Consider the following 26,029-nt stretch of genomic DNA (forward strand, 5'->3'; position numbering starts at 1 on the left):
GGCTGCAGTCACCATCTGCAGTGATTTTGGAGCCCAAGAAAATAAAGCCTCTCACTGTTTCCACTGTTTCCCCATCTATTTGTCATGAAGTGGTGCTACTGGAAGCCATGATCTTATTTTTCTGAATGTTGAGTTTTAAGCCAACTTTTTCACTCTCCTCTTTCACTTTCATCAAGAGGCTTTTTAGTTCTTCTTCACTTTCTGCCATAAGGGTGGTGTCACCTGCATATCTGAGGTTACTGATATTTCTCCCAGCAATCTTGATTCCAGCTTGTGCTTCATCTAGCCTGGCATTTGGCATGATGTACTCTGTATATAAGTTAAATAAGCAGGGTGACAATAGACAGTCTTGACATACTCCTTTCCCAATTAGGAACCAATCTGTTGTTCCATGTCCAGTTCTAACTGTTTCTTCTTGACCTGCATACAGATTTCTCAGGGTGCAGGACAGGTGGTCTGGTATTCCCATCTCTTGAAGAATTTCCCACTGTTTGCTGTGATCCACACTGTCAAAGGCTTTAGCACAGTCAATAAAGCAGAAGTAGATGTTTTTCTGGAACACTCTTGCTTTTTCCATGATCCAACAAATGTTGGCAATTTGATCTCTGGTTCCTCTGACTTTTCTAATTCCAGCTTGAACATCTGGAAGTTTACACTCCATATACTGTTGAAGCCTGGCTTGGAGAATTTTGAGTATTACCTTGCTAGCCTGTGAGATGAGTGCAATTTTGTGGTAGTTTGAACATTCACTGGCATTGCCTTTCTTTGGGATTAGAGTGAAACCTGACCTTTCCCAGTCCTGTGGCCACTGCTGAGTTTTCAAATTTGTTGGCATATTGGGTGCAGCACTTTAACAGCATCATTTTTAGGATTTGAAATAGTTCAATTGGAATTCCATCACCTCCACTAGGTTTCTTCATAGTGATTCTTCCTAAGGCCCACTTGAGTTCATATTCAAGGATGTCTAGCTCTAGGTGAGTGATCACACCATCATGATTATTTCAGTCATGAAGGTCTATTTTGTATAATTCTTCTGTGTATTCTCGCCACCTCTTCTTAATATCTTCTGCTTTTGTTAGATCCATACGATTACTGTCTATTGTGCCCATCTTTGCATGAAATGTTCCCTTGGTATTTCTAATTTTTTTTTTTTTTAAGATCTCTAGTTTTTCCCATTCTGTTGTTTTCCTCTATTTCTTTGCACTGATCACTGAGGAAGGCTTTCTTATCCCTCCTTGCTATTCTTTGGAACTCTGCATTCAAATGGGTATATCTTTCCTTTTCTCCTTTGCCTTTAGCTTCTTTTTTTCCTCAGCTATTTGTAAGGCCTTCTCAGACAACCATTTTGCCTTTTGGCATTTCTTTTTCTTGGGGATGGGCTTGATCACTGCCTCCTGTACAATGTCATGAACCTCTGTCCATAGTTTTTCAGGCACTCTGTCAGATCTAATCCCTTGAATTTATTTCTCACTTCCCCTGTATAATTTTAAGGGATTTGATTTAGGTCATACCTGAATGGTCTAGTGGTTTTCCCTACTTTCTTCAATTTAAGTCTGAATTTGGCAATAAGGAGTTCATGATCTGAGCCACAGTCAGCTCCTGGCTTTGTTTTTGCTAGCTGTATAGAGCTTCTCCATCTTTGGCTGCAAAGAATATAATCAATTCAATTTCATTTGACCATCTGGTGATGTCTGTGTATCTTCTCTTGTGTTGTTGGAAGAGGGTGTATGCTATGACCAGTGCATTCTCTTGGCACAACTCTATTAGCCTTTGCCTTGCTTCATTCTGTACTCCAAGGCCAAAGTTGCCTGTTGCTCCAGGTGTTTCTTGACTTCCTACTTTAGCATTCCAGTCCCCTATAATGAAAAGGACATCTTCTTGGGATATTAGTTTTAGAAGTTTTTGTAGGTCTTCATAGAACCATTCAACTTCATCTTCTTCAGCATTAGTGGTTGGGGCATAGACTTGGATTACTGTGATATTGAATGGTTTGGCTTGGAAACAAACAGAGATCATTTTGTCATTTTTGAGATTGCACCCAAGGACTGCATTTTGGACTCTTTTGTTGACTATGAGGGCTATTCCACTTCTTCTAAGGGATTCTTGCCCACAGTAGTAGATATAATAGTTATCTGAGTTAAATTCACCCATTCCAATCCATTTCAGTTCACTGATTCCTAAAATACAGATGTCCACTCTTGCCATCTCCTGTTTGACCACTTCCAATTTACCTTGATTCTTGGACCTAACATTCCAGGTTCCTATGCAATATTGTTCTTTACAGCATCAAATTTTACTTCCATCACCAGTCATATGTACAACTGGGTGTTGTTTTTGCTTTGGTTCCATCTCTTCATTCTTTCTGGAATTATTTCTCCACTCTTCTCCAGTGGCATATTGGACACCTACAGACCTGGGGAGTTCATCTTCTTGCTACACTATGCCTTCCTAAAAGTATGGCTGCTTATATGTGGAAGGTGAAAGCAGGGCATAAAAATTCCTGAAGGCAATCTTAATCTTCCTCGATCCTCAAAATTGGGAGAATCTCATTTTCACTCTGAACAAAAAAAGGACATTTTAAAAGTCTGACTCAGGCAGTTCACTCTCCAATTTTCCTGCTTTGTTTCATTATTATTCTCTGACTGGTTGGTGGAAGGAATATAGCTGTTTAAAGCATATTACAAATAAATACATACTCAGTGAAAGATGACTTCTTGGGTCTCTGAATATAACCACCTTTCTTAATCAACATTGCTCTGTATCAGAATTTGATTACTTGTTCAAGTTCACAAAGTTTGTAAGTGGCAGAACTGGTATACCAACTCTGACTCAAAAGCCCAAATCTTTGAATACAACTCCAGTTATCCTCCCTACTATAGGACTTGGAATTAGAAATAATTTTAATATATTTATTTTAAGCATTTCTAAAGATATTATAATTTTCTCTATGGGATCTTCCCAACCCAGGGATCAAACCCATGTCTCCTGCATTGCAGCCAGATTCTTTGCCACTGAGCCACCAGGGAAGCACCATATGGAAGGTTAATGTTAAGTAAATTTGTGAAGTTTGTTTCATGTTACCAAGTTTCTTCATTTTACACAACTGCCATAAGATTTCCTAGCCAAGTTTCAACACTTTTCTAATCCCACTGTAATTTACTTGTTCAGGCCATCCTAAACGTCCAGCCTTAGAGAAGAGTCAATTGTCAAGCCTGAAATGACTTCTTGGGAAGGTACTAAATGTGTGTCTTAGAACCTTATCCTAAGGGATAATTTCAGGTAGACACAAAGCTTATTGGCACCATGGGACATAGGGAATGTTTAGGAGATAGAGTGAAATACTGAATGGGTAAATTTTGACAGAGATAGAAAATGAAGAAAAACCAAAAAAGTGAATCCCTACTAGAAGTGCAAACTTTGGGGAGCTTCAAAATTCAAAGACAGAGGTTGGGGAAATTCCAAGAATTAGAAAAAAAAAAAAGCAATGCATCCCTGAAAAAGAAACTTAGGAAAATAAATAGCTGTATTATAAATATGCTTAAATTGTAGTACAGTGGTAAATTGGTAGGCTAATGTTTTCCTATCACTTGACCAAGCAAATTTTTCTCATCTTCTTGTGTTGGGTCTTTCCCCTCACTCCTTAACTATCTTGTCCTGAATTGCACCCACTCCATTTCATTGTGCTGATTTCTGACTACTTGTTTGACTGCACAAACAGTATCTTACTTCTTTTTCTCTTTTATCATATTTTTATCAGGAAAAGTGATTAACTCTCAGGCAAGGGCAGAAGCCATTCTTCAAAGGTAAGATGAAAGTACTTTTTTATGGATTTTTTGTTGTTGTTGCTGTTTCTCTATTTCCTTTATGTATTCAAAAACCCAAGATTAGTTTGTATTATCAATCCATAAATTTTCATTTCTCACCCAAGGTGTCTGTACTTTAAAAAAAATGTTCTGACTTATTTTTAATAAAATGAAAACTTACTGTTAAAAATATTATTTCATTACCAATGGAAATGATACTGGAAGAGGAAGCAATTAGCACAATTTTACAGTATGGCCCTTACTTTTTATTCTCCTGTAATTTAGAAAATGATTGTCACACAGAATTAATCACTTTTCCTTGAGTTGGACAAACTTATTAAGTGAATGTGAATCATTCAAGTAAATTATGTCTCCATGCTAGAACATGAATAGCAAATGGCTATTCATTGATTCTTTTCCAGTTTGTATCCTACCCAAACACTCTATGAAATTTGAAATTATTTCCAGTTTAGCTTTCATGACGTTGGATCTTCTTTATTTTTACTTTTTTCATTAATAAAAGCGATTATATATTTGACCCATACATATAACTGTATATGCATTTCTAATGTATCTTTCATTGTGAACACAACTGCATGTGTAGGCTCAGACACGGTTGCAGCCCGGAAGGAAGAAGAGACAGATGAAGAGGAAGAAATAGAACAAAAAAACTCATTAGCCAAGGCATGCCTTATAGCCAGTTCTTCAACTTAACATTTTTACACTTTACTGTTGGCAGCTCAGCCTTTATGCTCATTGATATCATCATATTTTAGCATCTAATTTATTCACTTCTCAATACAAAAGAAATCCCTAACTGGATTCCCTGGTGGAACTGTCTCAGGCCTCTCCCTTTGGATCTGTTTACCATTGCCAAACCAACATTCCTTAAAATTATCACTGCATTAGGCCATTCCTCCTGCTTGGAAACCCCTGGTTCCTTGATACTCAGATTTTATACTTTCTTTGTTTGTTTGTTTTAATTTAAATTTATTTATTTTAATTGGAGGCTAATTACTTTGCAATATTGCATTGGTTTTGCACTTTCTATTGGTACCTTTGGAATAGAATTGTCTCTCTCATACAGAAACCTCTACTTCAAATAGATTTGTGTTCCAACTATTGATCTGCAAAATAAGAAATTGGAATTCAAGACACCTTGTGCCTTAAGGTCAAACTTCTAACTGGCAGAACTGCAGCACTAGAGTCTATACTTTTTTCTGAGAGGAAATGTATTTGTCCAGTGGTTGGATTCCCAGTGGGTTTGAGCAGAGTGCTGTCGTTTTCCTGTTAAAGTGAGAGAAACCTATCTTGGAGCAAATGCTGAGGCACGGTGGAGAAGAGGAAGAGGTGTCTCTGGCAGATTTTCCCACAGAGGCTAATAGGATGAACTGGAATGAGAAAATGAGTGAATACTGTCAGGGACTGTCCTGGTGCAGCAGCTCCACCGTGGGAGGTGAAGGGGCGGGGAGAAGGTTAGATTCCTATTGAGCATCCGCACTAGAAACAAGGCTATGCATGAAATGGCTAAGTATTTTAATAACACCAAGTAAGAAGGACAGTGAATCTGTGAGCCAAAGAAAATTTCCTAAAGCCACAGGAATTGACGCACACGTAGAGATAGCCCACGCTGGCATGTTTTACTGGAGAACTACCTTGATTTCCCTGCTGTCTGGGGCACCCATTTCTACCCAGAAATGGCGATATTCTAGGCTCCTGGAACATCAGCAGATTATAGGGGCCTCCTGCTTCTGGATTTCTTTTTTCTCATTCTGCTGCTAAATGTTAAAAATACCATTGTCTTTAATTATGCAAAAATTACCTACCTTGTTTATGTTGTTACTTATTTTTAACATAAGGATCGTTAAAAGAGGTTAAAAATGTGCAAGCATATCAGTTGCTTGTGAGAGTCATACATTATTGTCTCTAGTTTGAGATAATTTAGTCAATAATTAATGTATTATATTGTGCATATTCATATATAATTTAAAGCTAACATTTTTCTGGGAAAATAGAAGACTTGAACAGTTAATTTAATGAAATCTATATTGTGAAAGGAAGTAAATACAAATTTTAGGATAAACTAATCTATAATTTAAAATATACTCACAAGGATTACTTTAGTATAATTTGATAATCTTCAATATCTAGGTTTTTTCCTTTAATATAACACATTAGATATTTTCCCTCTGGTCTTTGGGATTTTTGGTATCATAATAAAGTAACAAAGCATCATCTTATCTCTGCAAATTAGTATCTCTTAATTTTTCTATGCAGAGGTGAGGGGAAGATAATTAAAGCATGAGAGTAATTACCATTTAAAAGGGAAAAAGAAAATGTCCTGTAGTGTTTTCCCATCCTTTCCAGGTCTCTTAACCAGAATCCCTTGGCTCTAGTTTGGGGAAGCTTTCTATTCTTCTTTCCTAAGGGCCAGTGACAGAAGGCATCCCACACTACCCTGCCCTTCTATATTCACTTGAATTGTGAGCCACATCTAATTTAAAGTTCTGGAAATTAAAGGAGAACAGTTTTTATTTTTTATTACCCACCACTAAGAATTTAATAGCTTTCTACTTGGAAAGCATTGCAGGTTACTTTGTAGATGGATAATTACAAAAATTATCACTTTGCTTCTGCCCAGAGCTGCCTGATACCTTAATACACAGTGAAGTGAAAATTTTGTAATTGTCACTATTTTAAAAGGTGATAATTTAAGTAGTTACCCAGAAGGATCATGTGGTCCTTCCTATCAACTGGCAAGATGTGATGCCAGTGAGCACCTGAGGATGAATACAGAGGTTGTCATGGCAACGCTGAAATTTGGCAAACTGCTCAAAAAAGCAGAAGTGTTCCTGCAAATCTCAGGAATGTGTGATGCATGGTTTCTGCTTGCAGGTCTCACTGATCTCTTGATTGGAGTATTGGAACCAAGTGCAGTCAGTTCTTGGATGTACCTTAGGTTCTCCAGGCTTATGGTTCTCGGGGAAGCCACGGTCTTTTTAACCAACTGAGGTTTGCTTTACTTCTTCATGAGTATCACTTCGAGCATTTGGAAAATATGTACTATCCAGTCAATATCCAGATGGGTTTTTTACTTATAATTTGAAGAAAATATCTATAACAATGTTAAACACAAACAGTGACAGCTGGACTTTTTAAGGAACATACGAAACAATTGCAAAGGTTACTCTAATTGAAAAACAGTTTGCTTGTTTTCCGTTTTATAACTTTCCTGAGGGTTGGGAAAATACAGATGAGACAAAGCATTTATACACAATTTGGAGCTATAATCAAAAGATATGTATTGTTGATATTACATCTAAGTGAATCATGCTTAGTCGCTGTTGCATCTGACTCTTAGTGACCCCATGGACTGTAGCCCTCAGATTCCTCTAGCCATGAGATTTCCCAGGCAAGAATACTGGAGTGGCTTTCCATTCCCTTCTCCAGAGGATCTTCCTGACCCAGGAATCAAACCTGTATCTCCTCATTGGCAGGCAGATTTTACCACTGAGCCACCAAGGAAGCCCATCTAAGTGAATACATACTTAAAATTAATGTTAAACCCCTTGAAAAGCAAAGATCTAACTTCCTTTCCTCCAGAACAGAAGGAAAGGGTAAAATGTTTTGTAGAATCCAGTTATCATGGCAACACAGTCTATATACCTTATTCAATACTGTACACCTTTCTCAAGTGAAATGCCGAATTCCTTTCTAGAGCTTTTGAGATGTAAATCATGTTTCATTTTCTCATTAAATTGTTTTTCAAAATTTCTCCAAGTCACTAAGCCTTGAGTATTAGCAATGCACTTGGTATTTCTTGACCTGTCCTCAAAAAACATAAAATTGACTAGTATAGCCAGACACATTAATTGCAACAACTTTCACAGTGTACAATGTACTATAATAAGATATAAGTATTTTACTGCATTAGAGTTGATGATTCTATTGGAGAAGGAAAGGGGCAAGATGCAGGCTAAGAAGAAAAGGAGAACCTAAACAGACAAAAACTGAGGCAATGCTGGAAGTGTAATGTTCACAAAACAACCCAGTAATAAGTAACATTAGGAATCTGGGATTAACAGATACACACTACTGTATGTAAAATAAACAACAAGGACCTACTGTATAGCACAGTAATAACCAATGTCTTATAATAACCTACAATGGAAATGAATCTGAAAAGAATATATACATATATGTATATATATATATATATAAACTGAATCACTTGGGCTATACACCTGAAACATTGTAAATCAACTATACTTCCATTAAAAAAAAAAAGTGAAAGGCAACTGAAGTGTAAGACCTGGAAGGGAACTTTCAGAAAATAAGTTTAGGGAAACAGGCTTGAGGAAAAGGAAATGGCAACCCTCTCAGGTATTCTTGCCTGGAGAATCCCATGGACAGAGGAGCCTGACAGGCTACAATCCATGGGACCGCAAGAGTCAGACACAACTTAGTGACTAAACCACCAGCATGTTGTAAAAAGCACTGAGTGTTTCAAACAATGATGTGATCTAATCATATCTAAACTCTAGTTATCAGCATGGGAGTGGATTGAAACAGAGAAAACCGGAGCTGGGGAAACCAAGCTGAAGAAACAGAACTAGGACAGAACTAAATAGAGAAGGAAAGAAAGACCCTTGACTATTACAGTACCAACAGACTATAATATTTTCCAAGGATTTACCATGCATTTTCGAGCCAACTGCTTTTCCAAACATAGTGTCATTTCACCTGCCCTAGACTCTGTTCAGGCACTATTACAATCCCCTATTGATAGATAAGGAAACTGAGGCATGGCAAAATTAAAGACCTTCCCATGGTTACACATAGATCAAGAGATTTTGAATCAAATCTGAGTCCAGAGGTACATCTATTGAGAAAATAAAGAGTTAATGGGAGGTGGGGGGAGGGTTTAGCAGCAAATCATTTCTCTCCATCTCTGCTTTCCACAAACAGTAGTCCTTTCATTAAACACTTTCATTACAGTAGAAAAAAAAAAAAATGAATCCTTTGCAATGCTTCTAATTAATTTCACAGGCTAATAAAGAAATCGTGGTGCAGCTTAATGGAGATTCATTAACAATATTATGATATTGTACTATTTTAGAGGCTGAGAAAGATTCGTAGAGTATAATGGGTTTTTCTTTCTTAATTTTATCTTCTTATCCTCAGTACTTTGCACAATGGAGCAGGGGGACTCACAGTAATTTGTTCAATAGAGGCATGGATGTCAACTAGACCAATCTTGTTTTGCAAATGACAAAGCTGAGACCCACTTAATCTTATGACTTGAGAAGGCAGGGCACAAAACTCACATTTTCTGACTTCAGTGAGCCAGGAAAGTTTTCATAAAGAATGCATTCATTTCAATAGAATGGTTATAGGAATCGCACAGAGAACCAACATTACAAATATGTATTTGTACTAGGAAAGTACAGTCAACAGATGAAATGTACTATATCATAAAAAGTTGACAAAAAACATTTAGTTGCCACTGATAAGAAATTTATTGGTTTTAAAATGTTTAAAAACTGGCATTGTACAGAACAATTTAACAAATTTATTTGTACTTGTTCTAATGTGGAATTTCTGAAATTTATTTACTGAAACAGTTTGACTTGTCTTGGTTCTTTGTGCCTTATATTTATATTAAAATTCACACATGAGTGAAAATGGAAAAATAAAATAACTTGCTGATATATGATTCTATCACATGTGTTTTCATTAATTATCATACACTTAAGTACCTTTGGGCCACATTGGGCCACATTGAAAGCTATCAACAAAAGGAAGACGAAATCTGTTATTGTTTACCTAGAAATGAAATATTACTTATAGAGGATTTCAGCAAGTTCTCCACATATGACTCTTTAGAGTTTAGTAAGTTGCTTTCTATTGGCCTTCTATAATTTATTATTTCATCAATATTCATGTTTAAAAGACTTGAAAATTAGAAGTGCTCCACAGTTCCTTGAAGTTGTGCATGCTAAGATGTTTGAAGGAGTTAGTTATCACTGAGGGGATATTCATAACTTCCAAGCTTAAAATCAGCCCTTAAATTGTACAAGTAAGGGAAAGGAAATTTTGTTGTCAGTTCTCTGTGAATTTCATCCATGATGCAAAATACATTTTTCTTTCTTAATCTGGGCAAAATTATATTTTTAATTATTAAAAATGTTCTACAATGTTCTACATTGTCACCCTAATGTTAACCAGTTATAGTACAACGGATGCAAAGATTTAATGATCCTTGCAAAATAAATTAGATATATTTGGGCACTTCTTGAGTCTCAAGCATATTTGTTTTGTTTTTGCTTTCCCTCTCAAAAAGCAATTTAAAAAGTGAAGTCAATGTAGTATAAATATTTTGCTTTCCCATCTATTTCAAAGATAAAAGGGGTAGTTTAATGGAGTGTGAGAAACAGCATCAATTTTATAAAGACTTTTATTATCAGTGTGGAAGCTTTTAAGGACATTCCCTTTTGAAAAGAAAACAACATAAGAATAAATTTTATACTCTATTTTTATATTGTTTTAAGACTATTATGCTGCCATGTTTTGCACACTCTTCTAGATTAATTATTTCATAGGACTATAAATCAGCTTATGTGACTCAATATCAAACAATCAAACCAATCAAAAATTGGGCAGAGGACCTTAACAGACATTTCTTCAAAGAAGACACACAGAGGGCCGAGAGGTACATGAAAAGATGCTCAACATCACTAATTATTAGAGAAATGCAAATCAAAACCACAGTGAAGCATCACCTCACACTGGTCAGCATGGCCATTAAAAAGTCTATAAACAATAGGCTGGAGAGGGTGTGGAAAAAAGGAAACCCTCCTACACTATTGGTGGGAGTGTAACTTGGTGCAGCCCCTATGGAGAACAGTACGGAGTTTCCTTAGAAAGCTAAAAATAAAGTTACCTTTTTTTTTTTTTTTTGAGCCAGCAATTCCACTCTTGGGCATATATCCAGAAAAAACATGGTTCGAAAAGCTACATCCACCTCAGTGTTCATCACACTATGGTTTAACATAGCCAAGACATGAAAGAAATCTGAATGTCCCTCACCAGATAGATAATGAAGATGGGTACATATATACAATAGAACATTACTCAGTCATTAAAAAGAATAAAATAATGGCATTTGCAACATGGATGGATCAGGAGATTATCATCCTAAGTGAAGTAAGTCAGACAGAGAAAGACAAATACCTGTGGTATCGCTTATACAAAGAATCTAAATAATACAAATGAACTTATTTACAAAATAGACTCATAGACTCAGAGAACAAACTTATAGTCACTGAGGAGGAAGGGATAGGAGGGAGGGATAGATTGGGAGTTTGGGATTGATATGTGCACACTGCTATATTTAAAATAGATAACCAATGAGGAATTACTGTATAGTACAGGGAACTTTGCTCAATATTCTGTAATAACCTAAATGGGAAAACAATTTGAAAAAGAATAGACACTTCTGTATGTATATATATATATATATATATAACCGAATCACTTGCTGTGCAATTGAAACTAACACAACATTGTTAATCAACTGTACTCCAATATAAAATTAAAAAAAAAAATTAGACCAGAATACCAGCACCAAATCAGGACTAAGCAAAAGCACCATGGAGTGCCAGTATATTACACTTTGTGGCTATTTATATCTATCTGTGTGTATCCTCAGTCATGTCCAGCTCTTTGTGATCCATGGACTGTAGCCTGCCAGGCTGCTCTGTCCTTGGAATTTTCCAGGTAAGAACAGTGCTGTGGGTTGCTGTTTCCTCTTCCAGGGGATCTTCCCAACCCAGGGATTGAACTCACATCTCCTCAAGCTCCTGCATTGCCGGTAAATTTTTTACCACTGAGCCATTGGGGATCCCCCTAACAAGACATAGTATTACAAATTCATAAAAAATGTTTCTCATGCATTTTCTCCTCCTTTCAGTCAGATGTTAAATGACTTGAAAGCCTGAGTGAGATTAATTAGAAAGCTACAGATTGCATGCTACTGCTACTGCTGCTAAGTCACTTCAGTCGTGTCCAACTCTGTGTGACCCCATAGACGGCAGCCCACCAGGCTCCCCCGTCCCTGGGATTCTCCAGGCAAGAACACTGGAGTCGGTTGCCCCCATCCTCTAAAACTACAACCCTATTGAAGTAGATTTCATATGTCTGGTTGCAGACTTTCCAAAGAGAGTTACACAGAATCTATCAGACTCTCAAGATCAACTAAAATAATCAAATACACATTTGAGCACATTTCATACAAGGACTATACACACCACTATAGAAACCATTACCCAAAGCATTTGTTAATGATGAAAATTAGCAATCTCATCTGTCTACAGATAATAGAGCTTATGAAAATTTTCTCCAATAAACAGCTGTAGCAAATTATTTTCTATTTTGCATGCTGTGCTATTTTGAAATTTTAAAAACAAAATTAAGATGAACTTTTAATTGAGAAAAATAAGTTCTAATAACTTCACACATAGGTAGATCTAGATGGTACAACTTACAAAAGGAAGAAACTATCAACATTCCAAAACACCTTTTCTGATGTTTTATTTCACTTTGATGAGGTTTTATTTATCCACTTTTATTTTATAAATTATAATTTTCTTGTCAAGTCTAAGAACACTGCTCAGCCCTGGATTCTGGATATTTTGATCAATGTGTTTTTCCTAAACATTTTAGTTTTATATTTTATATTTAAGTCATGGATGCATTTTGAGGTTTGTTTTTTGTTTTTTTAAATAAGGTGTGAATGTAAGTCAAGATTTGTTTTTTGCCAGTGGATGTCTGACTGCTCCATATGTCTTCAACCAGCTGTCCCCCCTCCACTGAATTGCTTTTGCACATTTGTCAAAAATCAGTAAATCAGTGTGGGCCTTTTTCATGTGTTCTCCGTTTTGAATCATTTATGTGTTTATCTCTTCACCAATATCACAATATAGACACTTGGTAAGACTTGCTGCTGCTGCTGCTAGTCACTTCAGTCGTGTCCGACTCTGTGTGACCCCATAGATGGCAGCCCACCAGGCTCCTCCATCCATGGGATTTTCCAGGCAAGAACACTGGAGTGGGTTGCCATTGCCTTCTCCTGGTAAGACTTAATATAGGGTAGAATGATTCCTTGAGCCTTCTTCTTTGTCAAGATTGTTTCAACTATTTCATGACCTGAGCATTTTGGTATAAATTTCAGAATATGTTAGTCTATGTGAATGAAAAGCTTTGTGGGAATTTTGATAAGAATTGTATTAAACCTTTAAAAAGTTTTTGAGAGAATAAATGTCTACTATGGTAAGTGTTCTAATTCATGAACACAATACATCACTCCATTCATTTAGGGGAATGTTCAATGTTAGAACTTGGGGAAGTTCTTTCAACAATACTGGTAATTTTCATTTTACAGATGCTATACGGTATTTTATAAAATGTATGCCTCAATTCAAGTTATCAGCTAGTAGGAACTAATTCTACAATTACATCATCATATAGATTGTTCTGGCTCAGAGGTTAAAGCGTCTTTAACCTCTACAATTTGGAAGACCTGGGTTCGATCCCTGGATCAGGAAGTTTCCCCTGGAGAAGGAAATAGCAACCCACTCCAGTATTCTTGCCTGGAGAATCCCATGGACGGAGGAGCATTGTGGACTACAGTGCACGGTGTCTCAAAGAGTCAGATACGACTGAGCAACTTCACTTTCACTTTCATAGATTGTTCTTACATTTGCACTTATATATTTTTTAATAGAAATATAGTTAATGACAGTATTATGTTTCTTTCAGACATACTACATAATGATGTGAAATTTGCATAAATTATGAAATTATCACCATAATAAGTCAAGTAATCAGCTGTCCCCAAATTTATTACTTTTCATTCCAGTCCCCTATAATGAAAAGGACATCTTTTTTGGGTGTTAGTTCTAAAAGGTCTTGTAGGTCTTCATAGAACTGTTCAACTTCAGCTTCTTCAGCATTACCGGTTGGGGCATAGACTTGGATTACTGTGATATTGAATGGTTTGCCTTGGAAACGAACACAAATAATTCTGTCATTTTTGAGACTGCATTCAAGTACTGCATTTCAGACTCTTTGGTTGACCGTGATGGCTACTCCATTTCTTCTAAGGGATTCCTGCCTGCAGTAGTAAATATAATGGTCATCTGAGTCAAATTCACCCATTCCAGTCCATTTTAGTTTGCTGATTCCAAGAGTGTCGACGTTCACTCTTGTCATCTCCTGTTTGACCACTTCCAATTTGCCATGATTCATGGACCTAACATTCCAGGTTCCTATGCAATATTGCTCTTTACAGCATCAGACCTTGCTTCTATCACCAGTCACACCAACAACTGGGTGCTGTTTTTACTTTGGCTCCATCCTTTCGCAAGGAGAGATAAGAAAGCCTTCCTCAGCAATCAATGCAAAGAAATAGAGGAAAACAACAGAATGGGAAAGACTAGAGATCTCTTCAAGAAAATTAGAGATACCAAAGGAACATTTCATGCAAAGATGGGCTCGATAAAGGACAGAAATGGCATGGACCTAACAGAAGCAGAAGATATTAAGAAGAGGTGGCAAGAATACACAGAAGACTGTACAAAAAAGATCTTCACGACCAAGATAATCATGATGGTGTGATCACTCACCTAGAGCCAGACATCCTGGAATGTGAAGTCAAGTAGGCCTTAGAAAGCATAACTATGAACAAAGCAAGTGGAGGTAATGGCATTCCACTTGAGCTATTTCAAATCCTGAAAGATGATGCTGTGAAAGTGCTGCACTCAATATGCCAGCAAATTTGGAAAACTCAGCAGTGGCCACAGGACTGGAAAAGGTCAGTTTTCATTCCAATCCCAAAAAAAGGCAATGTCAAAGAATGTTCAAACTACCACACAATTGCACTCATCTCACACGCTAGTAAAGTAATGCTCAAAATTCTCCAAGCCAGGCTTCAGCAATATGTGAACCGTGAACTTCCAGATGTTCAAGCTGGTTTTAGAAAATGCAGAGGAACCAGAGATCAAATTGTCAACATCCGCTGGATCATGGAAAAAGCAGGAGAGTTCCAGAAAAACATCTATTTCTGCTTTATTGACTATGCCAAAGCCTTTGACTGTGGGGATCACAATAAACTATGAAAAATTCTGAAAGAGATGGGCATACCAGACCACCTGATCTGCCTCTTGTGAAACCTATATGCAGGTCAGGAATCAACAGTTAGAAATGGACATGGAACAACAGACTGGTTCCAAATAGGAAAAGGAGTTCGTCAAGGCTGTATATTGTCACCATGCTTATTTAACTTATATGCAGAGTACATCATGAGAAACACTGGACTGGAAGAAGCACAAGCTGGAATCAAGATTGCCGGGAGAAATATCAATAACCTCAGATATGCAGATGACACCACCCTTATGGCAGAAAGTGAAGAGGAACTAAAAAGCCTCTAGATGAAAGTGAAAGAGGAGAGTGAATATGTTAGCTTAAAGCTCAACATTCAGAAAAGGAAGATCATGGCATCTGGTCCCATCACTTCATGGCAAATAGATGGGGAAACAGTGGAAACAGTGTCAGACTTTATTTTTTGGGGCTCCAATATCACTGCAGATGGTGACTGCAGCCATGAAATTAAAAGACACTTACTCCTTGGAAGGAAAGTTATGACCAACCTAGATAGCATTTTCAAAAGCAGAGACATTACTTTGCCAACAAAAGTCCATCTAGTCAAGGCTATGGTTTTTCCAGTGGTCGTGTATGGATGTGAGAGTTGGACTGTGAAGAAAGCTGAGCACCGAAGAATTGATGCTTTTGAACTGTGTGTTGGACAAGACTCTTGAGAGTCCCTTGGCCTGCAAGGAGATCTAACCAGTCCATTCTAAAGGAGATCAGTCCTGGGTGTTCTTTGGAAGGAATGATGCTAAAGCTGAAACTCCAGTACTTTGGCCACCTCATGCGAAGAGTTGACTCATTGGAAAAGACTCTGATGCTTGGAGGGATTGGGGGCAGGAGGAGAAGGAGATGACAGAGGATGAGATGGCTGGATGGCATTACCAACTGGATGGACGTGAGTTTGAGTGAACTCTGGGAGTTGGTGATGGACAGGGAGGCCTGGCATGCTGCGATTCATGGGGTCGCAAAGCAACTGAACTGAACTGAAAGTTATTACAATATTATTGACCAGATATATTATGCTGTATATTTCATCCCGGTGACATTTATTATATAAGTAGAGGCTTGTACCTCTTAAACCACTTCATCTATTTTCTTCCAGTCCTCCACTCTCTTCCCTCTGGCATTCACTCATGTGCTCTCTGTATCTGTGAGTGTGTTTTCATTTTGTTTTGCTTATTTGTATTTTTTAAATTAATTGTGTATTTTTAATAATAACACCACTTTACAATCTAATTGGAAATCTGAAACTATATTTGTCTATGAGACACTCTTGTTTGTACTAACAAATTCATTCTATATGGTATATTGTTCTCAAAAGCTTCATATAGGCTAGGTTCAGCTGGAAGAGAGATTTTCTATATTTACTTTGATAACCCGAGTTATTATAAGTAGATGAGGTCACCAAGTATGGTTGTTTAGCAGTGAGTGTTTAAGAATTAGCCAAATGACATATTATTGTTTAAACAAGATGTCATAAATTTATAAAAATAATAAATCATAGAGTATTAGCATAACAGTAATTTCTTATTGATCTGGTATTTACTTATCTAATAAATGTATTAATGAAGAATGGTGTAGCCTTAAGATTGTTTATGCCTACTACCAATGTCAGCTAAGCCCCTCCAAAAGGCATATATTAGTATACACATGTTCAGTTTTTGTACTAATTTTATGAGCAGTACTTTTTCACTTCCCATTTTAAGTCAAGTCTAATCAGCAGGTGACATTTTCAGACTCTAGTTTCTTTCACTGAGGCTTCAGATCAGATCAGATCAGTCACTCAGTCATGTTCGACTCTTTGCGACCCCATGAATCGCAGCATGCCAGGCCTCCCTGTCCATTACCAACTCCTGGAGTTCACTCAGACTCATGTCCATCGAGTCAGTGATGCCATCCAACCATCTCATCCTCTGTCGTCCCCTTCTCCTCTTGCCCCCAATCCCTCCCAGCATCAGTCTTTTCCAATGAGTCAACTCTTCACATGAGGTGGCCAAAGTACTGGAGTTTCAGCTTTAGCATCATTCCTTCCAAAGAAATCCCAGGGCTGATCTCCTTCAGAATGGACTGGTTGGATCTCCTTGCAGTCCATGGGACTCTCAAGAGTCTTCTCCAACACCACACTTCAAAAGCATCAATTCTTCAGCGCTCAGCCTTCTTCACAGTCCAACTCTCACATCCATACATGACCACAGGAAAAACCATAGCCTTGACTAGACAAAACTTTGTTGGCAAAGTAATATCTCTGCTTTTGAATATGCTATCTAGGTTGGACATAACTTTCCTTCCAAGGAGTAAGCGTCTTTTAATTTCATGGCTGCAGTCACCATCTGCAGTGATTTGGAGCCCAGAAAAATACAGTCTGACACTGTTTCCACTGTTTCCCCATCTATTTGCCATGAAGTGATGGGACCAGATGCCATGATCTTCCTTTTCTGAATGTTGAGCTTTAAGCCAACTTTTTCACTCTCCACTTTCACTTTCACCAAGAGACTTTTTAGTTCCTCTTCACTTTCTGCCATAAGGGTGGTGTCATCTGCATATCTGAGGTGATTGATATTTCTCCCGGCAATCTTGATTCCAGCTTGTGTCACTGAGGCCTACTTCCTTTCATTTCAGTAAGCATGACTCTCTTCTAGCCTACAAGTAAGACATACTTGGTTTTTCTTTATTTTTGAAATTCAGTATTCATTGTAGGCTTGATTATTCCTCATTTTTCTCATGACATTTCTAAAGTCTTTTTTACTTTCTATAAATATTTGTCAGTACATGACCTATTTCACTTGCTTCCTGAGTTTAAGCCTCTTTCACTTCCAATTAATTCAAATTAAGTAAATTAGTTGAATATTAGTGCTCAAACATTTATTTGACTCCTCTACTAGAGTATGATCTCATTGGGGGAGGGATAAATTGGAAGATTGGGAGTAACATATACACACTACTATATATACATATAATACATAATTAATAAGGACCTATTATACAGCTCAGGGAACTCTACTCAATACTTTGTAAAGGCCTCCTATGGGACACAAATCAGAAGTGTGTGGATATATGCGTATGCATAACAAACTCACTTTGCTGTACACCTGAAACCAACACAACATTGTAAATCAACTATACTAAAAAATTATTTTTTTTAGAAAATAGGAAAATAACAGTAAATTCTATAAACTATATTGACCTTTGTCATAGGCAACAAACATATGTTAAGATATGAGTAAAGATATATATAATCTCCCAAAATAATAATATGATATCATTTCCTGTATGAGTTTTAATACAAATATTACTTATTCATTGACAACCTACTATCTGTATGCAGGTCAAGAACCAACAGCTAGAACTGGACAAGGAACAGCAGACTGGTTCCAAATAGGAAAAGGAGTACGTCAAGGCTGTATATTGTCACCCTGCTTATTTAACTTATATGCAGAGTACATCATGAGAAACGCTGGGCTGAAACAAGCTGAAATCAAGATAGAAGAAATAGTATTAACCTCAGATATGCAGATGACACCATCTTTATGGCAGAAAGTGAAGAAGAACTAAAGAGCCTTTTGATGAAAGTGAAAGAGGAGAGTGAAAAAGTTGGCTTAAAGCTCAACATTCAGAAAACGAAGATCATGGCATCTGGTCCCGTCACTTCATGGCAAATTAATGGGAAAACAGTGGAAACAGTGAGAGACTTTATTTGGGGGGGTTCTAAAATCACTGCAGATGGTGACTGTAGCCATGAAATTAAAAGACGCTTACTCCTTGGAAGGAAAGTTATGACCAACCTAGACATATTAAAAAGCAGAGATATTGCTTTGTCAACAAAGGTCCATCTAGTCAAGGCTATGGTTTTTCCAGTAGTCATGTATGGGTGTGACAGTTGGACTACAAAGAAAGCTAAGTGCCAAAGAGTTGATGCTTTTGAACTGTGGTGTTGGAGAAGACTCTTGATAGTCCCATGGACTGCAAGGAGATCCAGCCAGTCCATTCTAAAGATCAGTTGGGTGTTCTTTGGAAGCACTGATGCTAAAGCTGAAACTCCAATACTGTGGCCACCTGATGTGAAGAGCTGACTCATTGGAAAAGACCCTGATGCTGGGAAAGATTGAAGGCAGGAGGATAAGGGGATGACAGAGGATGAGATGGTTGGATGGCATCACCAACTCAATGGACAAGAGTTTGGGTAAACTCCGGGAGTTGGTGATGGACAGGGAAGCCTGGCATGCTGCAGTCCATGAGGTCACAAAGAGTCAGACACGACTGAGTGAGTGAACTGAACTGAACTGATGGATTCTATAAGTATTCAAAGAAAAACATAATCATACCCCTGAATTTTTTTATTTTTATTTGTTATACTCCCCAAAAATATTAATCTTATATTTCATATAAGATTATACCTATACATATAATCATACTTCTATCTTAGAATCATATCGATTGGCAAAGGAAAGTCAAATAATGTTGAGACAGGATATGATCAGAATAAAATACATATTGCCAGTTGTACCCTGTACAATGACAGTTGTCCAAACTGCTGGAAGCTAAAATTCAGCTCATGTACTTCACCAAAGCATGTGCATTAGTTTCATTTACCCAAAGGAGCACTGTTTTCACAAAGATTTAATATAGACATATAATAGATGCCTTGTGTGGCATATTAGAAGTGATGGTGGTCTCTAAGTTTCCCTCCAGCTTTAAAATTCTAAAGAGGTTCCAAGGAGACAGACATGATCAGACACGAATATATTGGAACAAGCTTCATGCACCAAGTAGAACTTAAACTGGGTCTTGAAGAATTAGTACAATTTGACAGAAAAGATTAGGCACAAAATTGCTAGTGAAAGAAAAATAAACTTTTAATACACAGCAGTGAGAATGAATGTACTGTATTTAAGGAAGAAAATTACTGCTAGGAATCTGTAAATCCACATTCAGGTAACTATATTCTCAATAAACAATTTCTCGATGCAGGGGTTAAAGACTTTGAAGAATAAATTGAATTCTCCTATATGTAGATTAGGAGATAAGAAAGTAAAAAGAAAAACTCTAGAAATTACTGAAAGTAAAATGTTGGACCATGCCCAGATAGCACCAAGCAACACAGGTGAGATGACTAAAGGTAGCAGACAACTAACATAAAGAGTTTTGAAATTTTGCATCTCCAGAAGTACAATTTCCTTTGCAGGTGATCAGCAGATCAATGCTTCTGTTCTGTAAAAAGAAATACACAGATCTTCCCATCTGCTAAGCCTCCACAGTTGCTGAAATGTTTTCGCCACTGATATTATGAAGAAATGGTTACTCACACACAAACAAATCAGCTGTAATGGCATTGCTTGCTCAAACATAGCTGATCATTTACTAAAAAAATTGTGAGCATGTTGCCTACCGTGTTTGGCAATAATCCACAAAACTAATACCATTTTATGCCTCAAGGTTTTTGCTAATATAAATACATTTTTCAGGGTAGGAATAATTTGAGAAACCACAGTGTTCCTTAGCTCATCATTGGAAATGATAATTAGCACATCAGTAAATTACCTGTAGAATTTTATTTCTATGAACAAGAAAATAATGTTATCTCACTCAGTGCAGCAGGCTGATATGAATTATGACTTTCAGAAAAACGAAGCCTTATGATTATCCACCAAAGGTGTGAATCCATGACAGCAATGTTACTATTCCAGAAGCTCATTATTCTGAAGTACAGAATAATGTTCATAGAATATTTTCAAGTCCCTAAAATTGCTTGAACACAAGTATGTCCTGCTCCATTTCCTTAGATATGCAATTGTCATCTGCATAGTATTTACACATTACTTTAAATTTCAAAACAGCTTTCAAAATTTAAAAAACATGCCTCTTTCTTCACTTTTCAGTGATAATTTTATCTTTTATCATTAAGTAGTTTACAGAAAAGAAATGTGGGTTTTTTCTGTTTTTCTGCTAAAAATTATTAAGGAGAGAATATATCTTATCTGAGTGCTTTAAGTTACCCGTTTAGGAATCTAAACATCACTGTGACTAATTGCTTTGCAAAAAAAAAAAATCATGAAATAATAGGATTAACATACTGAGGTGGGATTTTAGAAATAATCTAATCTTCAAAAACTGCCATGCTTAAATCCATTCTACATGGATCAGAGCAAGTTCTTTACTCTGTTTCAATAACTTTATTCACAAAAAACTGATTACCTTTAATACAGTATGTTCTGTCTTTATAGACTTATGGCAGTGATTCTTTACATCCTCCATAGGTTTTATCTACTGTTCCATGCTCCATGGATGGAGTTTAGCTTCTAGCTCGCACTTCTTTAACATTTACACCTGGATAAGGTTTAGGAAAGCAGAACTGTCTTTAGTAAGCCCTCTAGAGACTAAGTCCTGCTACTGAGACCCAGTCCCCAAAGTTGAAATGCAACCTCATATTCTAGAAGACCTCTGCTACCTCCTGTGGCCTGCAACCAATCCTCTACTGGAAAGAGAGAATCTTATTCTTTCAGTTGCTGAAGGATCTTGCACAAGGTATTTCACGTAGCTAAGCCTCTATTGTGGTCCACTGGAGAAGGGAATGACAAACCACTTCAGTATTCTTGCCTTGAGAACCCATGAACAGTATGAAAATGCAAAATGATAGGATACTTAAAGAGGAACTCCCCAGGTCAGTAGGTGCCCAATATGCTACTAGAGATCAGTGGAGAAATAACTCCAGAAAGAATGAAGGGATGGAGCCAAAGCAAAAAGAATACCCAGTTGTGGATGTGACTGGTGATAGAAGCAAGGTCCAATGCTGTAAAGAGCAATATTGCATAGGAACCTGGAATGACAGGTCCATGAATCAAGGCAAATTGGAAGTGGTCAAACAAGAGATGGCAAGAGTGAACGTCAACATTCTAGGAATCAGCGAACTAAAATGGACTAGAATGGGTGAATTTAACTCAGATGACCATTCTATCTACTACTGCAGGCAGGAATACCTTAGAAGAAATGGAGTAGCCATCATGGTCAACAAAAGAGTCTGAAATGCAGTACTTGGATGCAATCTCAAAAATGACAGAATGATCTCTGTTCGTTTCCACGGCAAACCATTCAATATCACAGTAATCCAAGTCTATGCCCAACAAGTAACACTGAAGAAGCTGAAGTTGAACGGTTCTATGAAGACCTACAAGACCTTTTAGAACTAAAACCCAAAAAAGATATCCTTTTCATTATAGGGAACTGGAATGCAAAAGTAGGAAGTCAAGAAATACCAAGAGTAACAGGCAAATTTGGCCTTGAAATATGGAATGAAGCAGGGCAAAGGCTAATAGAGTTTTGCCAAGAGAATGCACTGCTCATAGCAAACACCCTCTTCCAACAACACAAGAGAAGCCTCTACACATGGACATCACCAGATGGTCAACACTGAAATCAGATTGATTATATTCTTTGCAGCCAAAGATGGAGAAGCTCTATACAGTCAACAAAAACAAGACCAGGAGCTGACTGTGGCTCAGATCATGAACTCCTTATTGCCAAATTCAGACTGAAATTGAAGAAAGTAGGGAAAACCACTAGACCATTCAGATATGACCAAAATCAAATCCCTTATGATTATGCAGTGGAAGTGAGAAATAGATTTAAGGGCCTAGATCTGATAGATAGAGTGCCTGATGAACTATGGACAGAGGTTCGTGACATTGTACAGGAGACAGGGATCAAGACCATCCCCATGGAACAGAAATGCAAAAAAGCAAAATGGCTGTCTGAGGAGGCCTTAAAATAGCTGTGAAAAGAGGAGAAGCAAAAAGCAAAGGAGAAAAGGAAAGATATAAGCATCTGAATGCAGATTTCCAAAGAATAGCAAGAAGAGATAAGAAAGCCTTCTTCAGCAATCAATGCAAAGAAATGGAGGAAAGCAACACAATGGGAAAGACTAGAGATCTCTTCAAGAAAATTAGAGATACCAAGGGAACACTTCATGCAAAGATGGGCTCGATAAAGGACAGAAATGGTATGGACCTAACAGAAGCAGAAGATATTAAGAAGAGGTGGCAAGAATACACAGAAGAATTATACAAAAAAAGATCTTCATGACCCAGATAATCACGATGGCGTGATCATTCACCTAGAGCCAGGCATCCTGGAATGTGAAGTCAAGTGGGCCTTAGAAAGCATCACTACGAACAAAACTAGTGGAGGTGATGGCATTCCACTTGAGCTTTTTCAAATCCTGAAAGATGATGCTGTGAAAGTGCTGCACTCAATATACCAGCAAATTTGGAAAACTCAGCAGTGGCCACAGGACTGGAAAAGGTCAGTTTTCATTCCAATCCCAAAGAAAGGCAATGCCAAAGAATGCTCAAACTACCGCACAATTGCACTCATCTCACACGCTAGTAAAGTAATGCTCAAAATTCTCCAAGCCAGGCTTCAGCAATACATGAACCATGAACTTCCAGATGTTCAAGCTGGTTTTAGAAAAGGCAGAGGAACCAGAGATCAAATTGCCAACATCTGCTGGATCATGGAAAAAACAAGTGAGTTCCAGAAAAACATCTATTTCTGCTTTATTGACTATGCCAAAGCCTTTGACTGTGTGGATCTCAATAAACTACGGAAAATTCTGAAAAAGATGGGAATACCAGACCACCTGACCTGCCTCTTGTGAAACCTATATGCAGGTCAGGAATCAACAGTTAGAACTGGACATGGAACAACAGACTGGTTCCAAATAGGAAAAGGAGTACTTCAAGGCTGTATATTGTCACCCTACTTATTTAACTTATATGCAGAGTACGTCATGAGAAACGCTGGGCTGGAAGAAGCACAAGCTGGAATCAAGATTGCCAGGAGAAATATCAGTCACCTCAGATATGCAGATGACACCACCCTTATGGCAGAAAGTGAAGAGGAACTAAAAAGCCTCTTGAAGAAAATGAAAGTGGAGGGTGAAAAAGTTGGCTTGAAGCTCAACATTAAGAAAACAATGATCATGGCATCTGGTCCCATCACTTCATGGCAAATAGATGGGGAAACAGTGGAAACAGTATCAGACTTTATTTTGGGGGCTCCAAAATCACTGCAGATGGTGACTGTAGCCATGAAATTAAAAGACACTTACTTCTTGGAAGGAAAGTAATGACCAACCTAGACAGCATATTGAAAAGCAGAGACATTACTTTGCCAACAAATGTCCATCTAGTCAAGGCTCTGGTTTTTCCAGTGGTCATGTATGGATGTGAGAGTTGGACTGTGAAGAAGGCTGAGTGCCGAAGAATTGATGCTTTTGAACTGTGGTGTTGGAGAAGGCTCTTGAGAGTCCCTTGGACTGCAAGGAGATCCAACCAGTCCATTCTGAAGATCAGTCCTGGGATTTCTTTGGAAGAAATGATACTAAGGTTGAAACTCCAGTACTTTGGCCACCTCATGCGAAGAGTTGACTCACTGGAAGACTCTGATGCTGGGAGGGATTGGAGGCAGGAAGAGAAGGGGATGAAAGAGGATAAGATGGCTGGATGGCATCACTGACTCAATGGATGTGAGTCTGAGTGAACTCCGGGAGTTGGTGATGGACAGGGAGGCCTGGCGTGCTGGGATTCATGGGTCACAAAGAGTTGGACATGACTGAGGAACTGAACTGAACTGAAGCCTCTATTTCCCCATCTATAAAATGGGGATTAGAATAACTATTGCATAAAGTTATTATGAGGATTAGATGGGACAATGCTTTTAAGTGTTTACTGTGTTTCCTAGAATATGGTGAATACTCATTTGTTGTTGTCCAGCTCTTTGCAACTCCATGGACTACAGCATGCCAGGCTCCTATGTCCTTCACTATCTCCTGGAGTTTGCTCAAACTCACGTCCATTGAGTCATATCCAACCATCTCATTCTCTGTCGCCCCCTTCTCCTTTTGCCTTCAGTATTTCCCAGCATCAGGGTCTTTTCCAATGAGTCCACTCTTCACATAAGGTGGCCAAAGTATTGAAGCTTCAGCATTAGCATCAGTCCTTCCAATAATTATTCAAGGTTGATTCCCTTTAGGATGGACTAATTTGATCTCCTTGCAGTCCAAGGGATTCTCAAGAGTCTTCTCTAGCACCACAATTCGGAAAGATCAAAGCACTCATAAGCATTCAGTTTGGTTCAGTTCAGTTGCTCAGTTGTGTCCGACTTTTTGCGACCCCATGAATCACAGCACGCCATGCCTCCCTGTCCATCACCAACTCCCGGAGTCACCCAAACTCAGGTCCATTGAGTCAGTGATGCCATCCAGCCATCTCATCCTCTGTCGTCCCCTTCTCCTCCTGCCCCGATCCCTCCCAGCATCAGGGTCTTTTCCAATGTGTCAACTCTTCGCATGAGGTGGCCAAAATATTGGAGTTTCAGTTTCAGCATCAGTCCTTCCAATGAACACCGAGGACTGATCTCCTTTAGGATGGACTTGTTGGATCTCCTTGCAGTCCAAGGGACTCTCAAGAGTCTTCTCCAACACTACAGTTCAAAAGCATCAATTCTCATAAGAATTAGTTAATATTAATTCACCATCTCAGACAAATTTATTCTTTCTGTAATATTCTCTCCTGGCTTAGAAAACACAAATATGTGTATAACGGCCAAGAATAAATATCCATATATTTAGGATATAATACACAAAATTTTGTAGACAATGTCTGTCTGTAAATGTTAGCACATAAATGCAAATAAACACCTATCTGGCTTCAACAGCAGGTGGATTAAGGTAAGCAGAACACAACTAAATGACTGGGATTGTGTCCATTTTACCAATACATTTTATAGTATGCTGTCTATATTTTAATTGCAACACCTGCTGCTAATTTCTGAAAGAAAAATTTTTGTTTTATACTTTAATTAGATTAGCTGAATAAATATTTCCATGTAGTTACCCATTACATTTTCTACAGCTTTTTAGTGTTTCTGTAAAAATCTTTTCATTTTAGGAAATACAGTGGCAAAATTTAACTTAAAAATTCTATCAAGCATCCTGCTAAATGCATGGTTAGCTAGCCTGCATG

The sequence above is a fragment of the Bos grunniens genome, chromosome 9 (assembly GCF_055505025.1).
Source record: "Bos grunniens cultivar Pamir isolate PY7600 chromosome 9, Bosgru_T2T1.0, whole genome shotgun sequence".
NCBI classification, from domain to species: domain Eukaryota; kingdom Metazoa; phylum Chordata; class Mammalia; order Artiodactyla; family Bovidae; genus Bos; species Bos grunniens.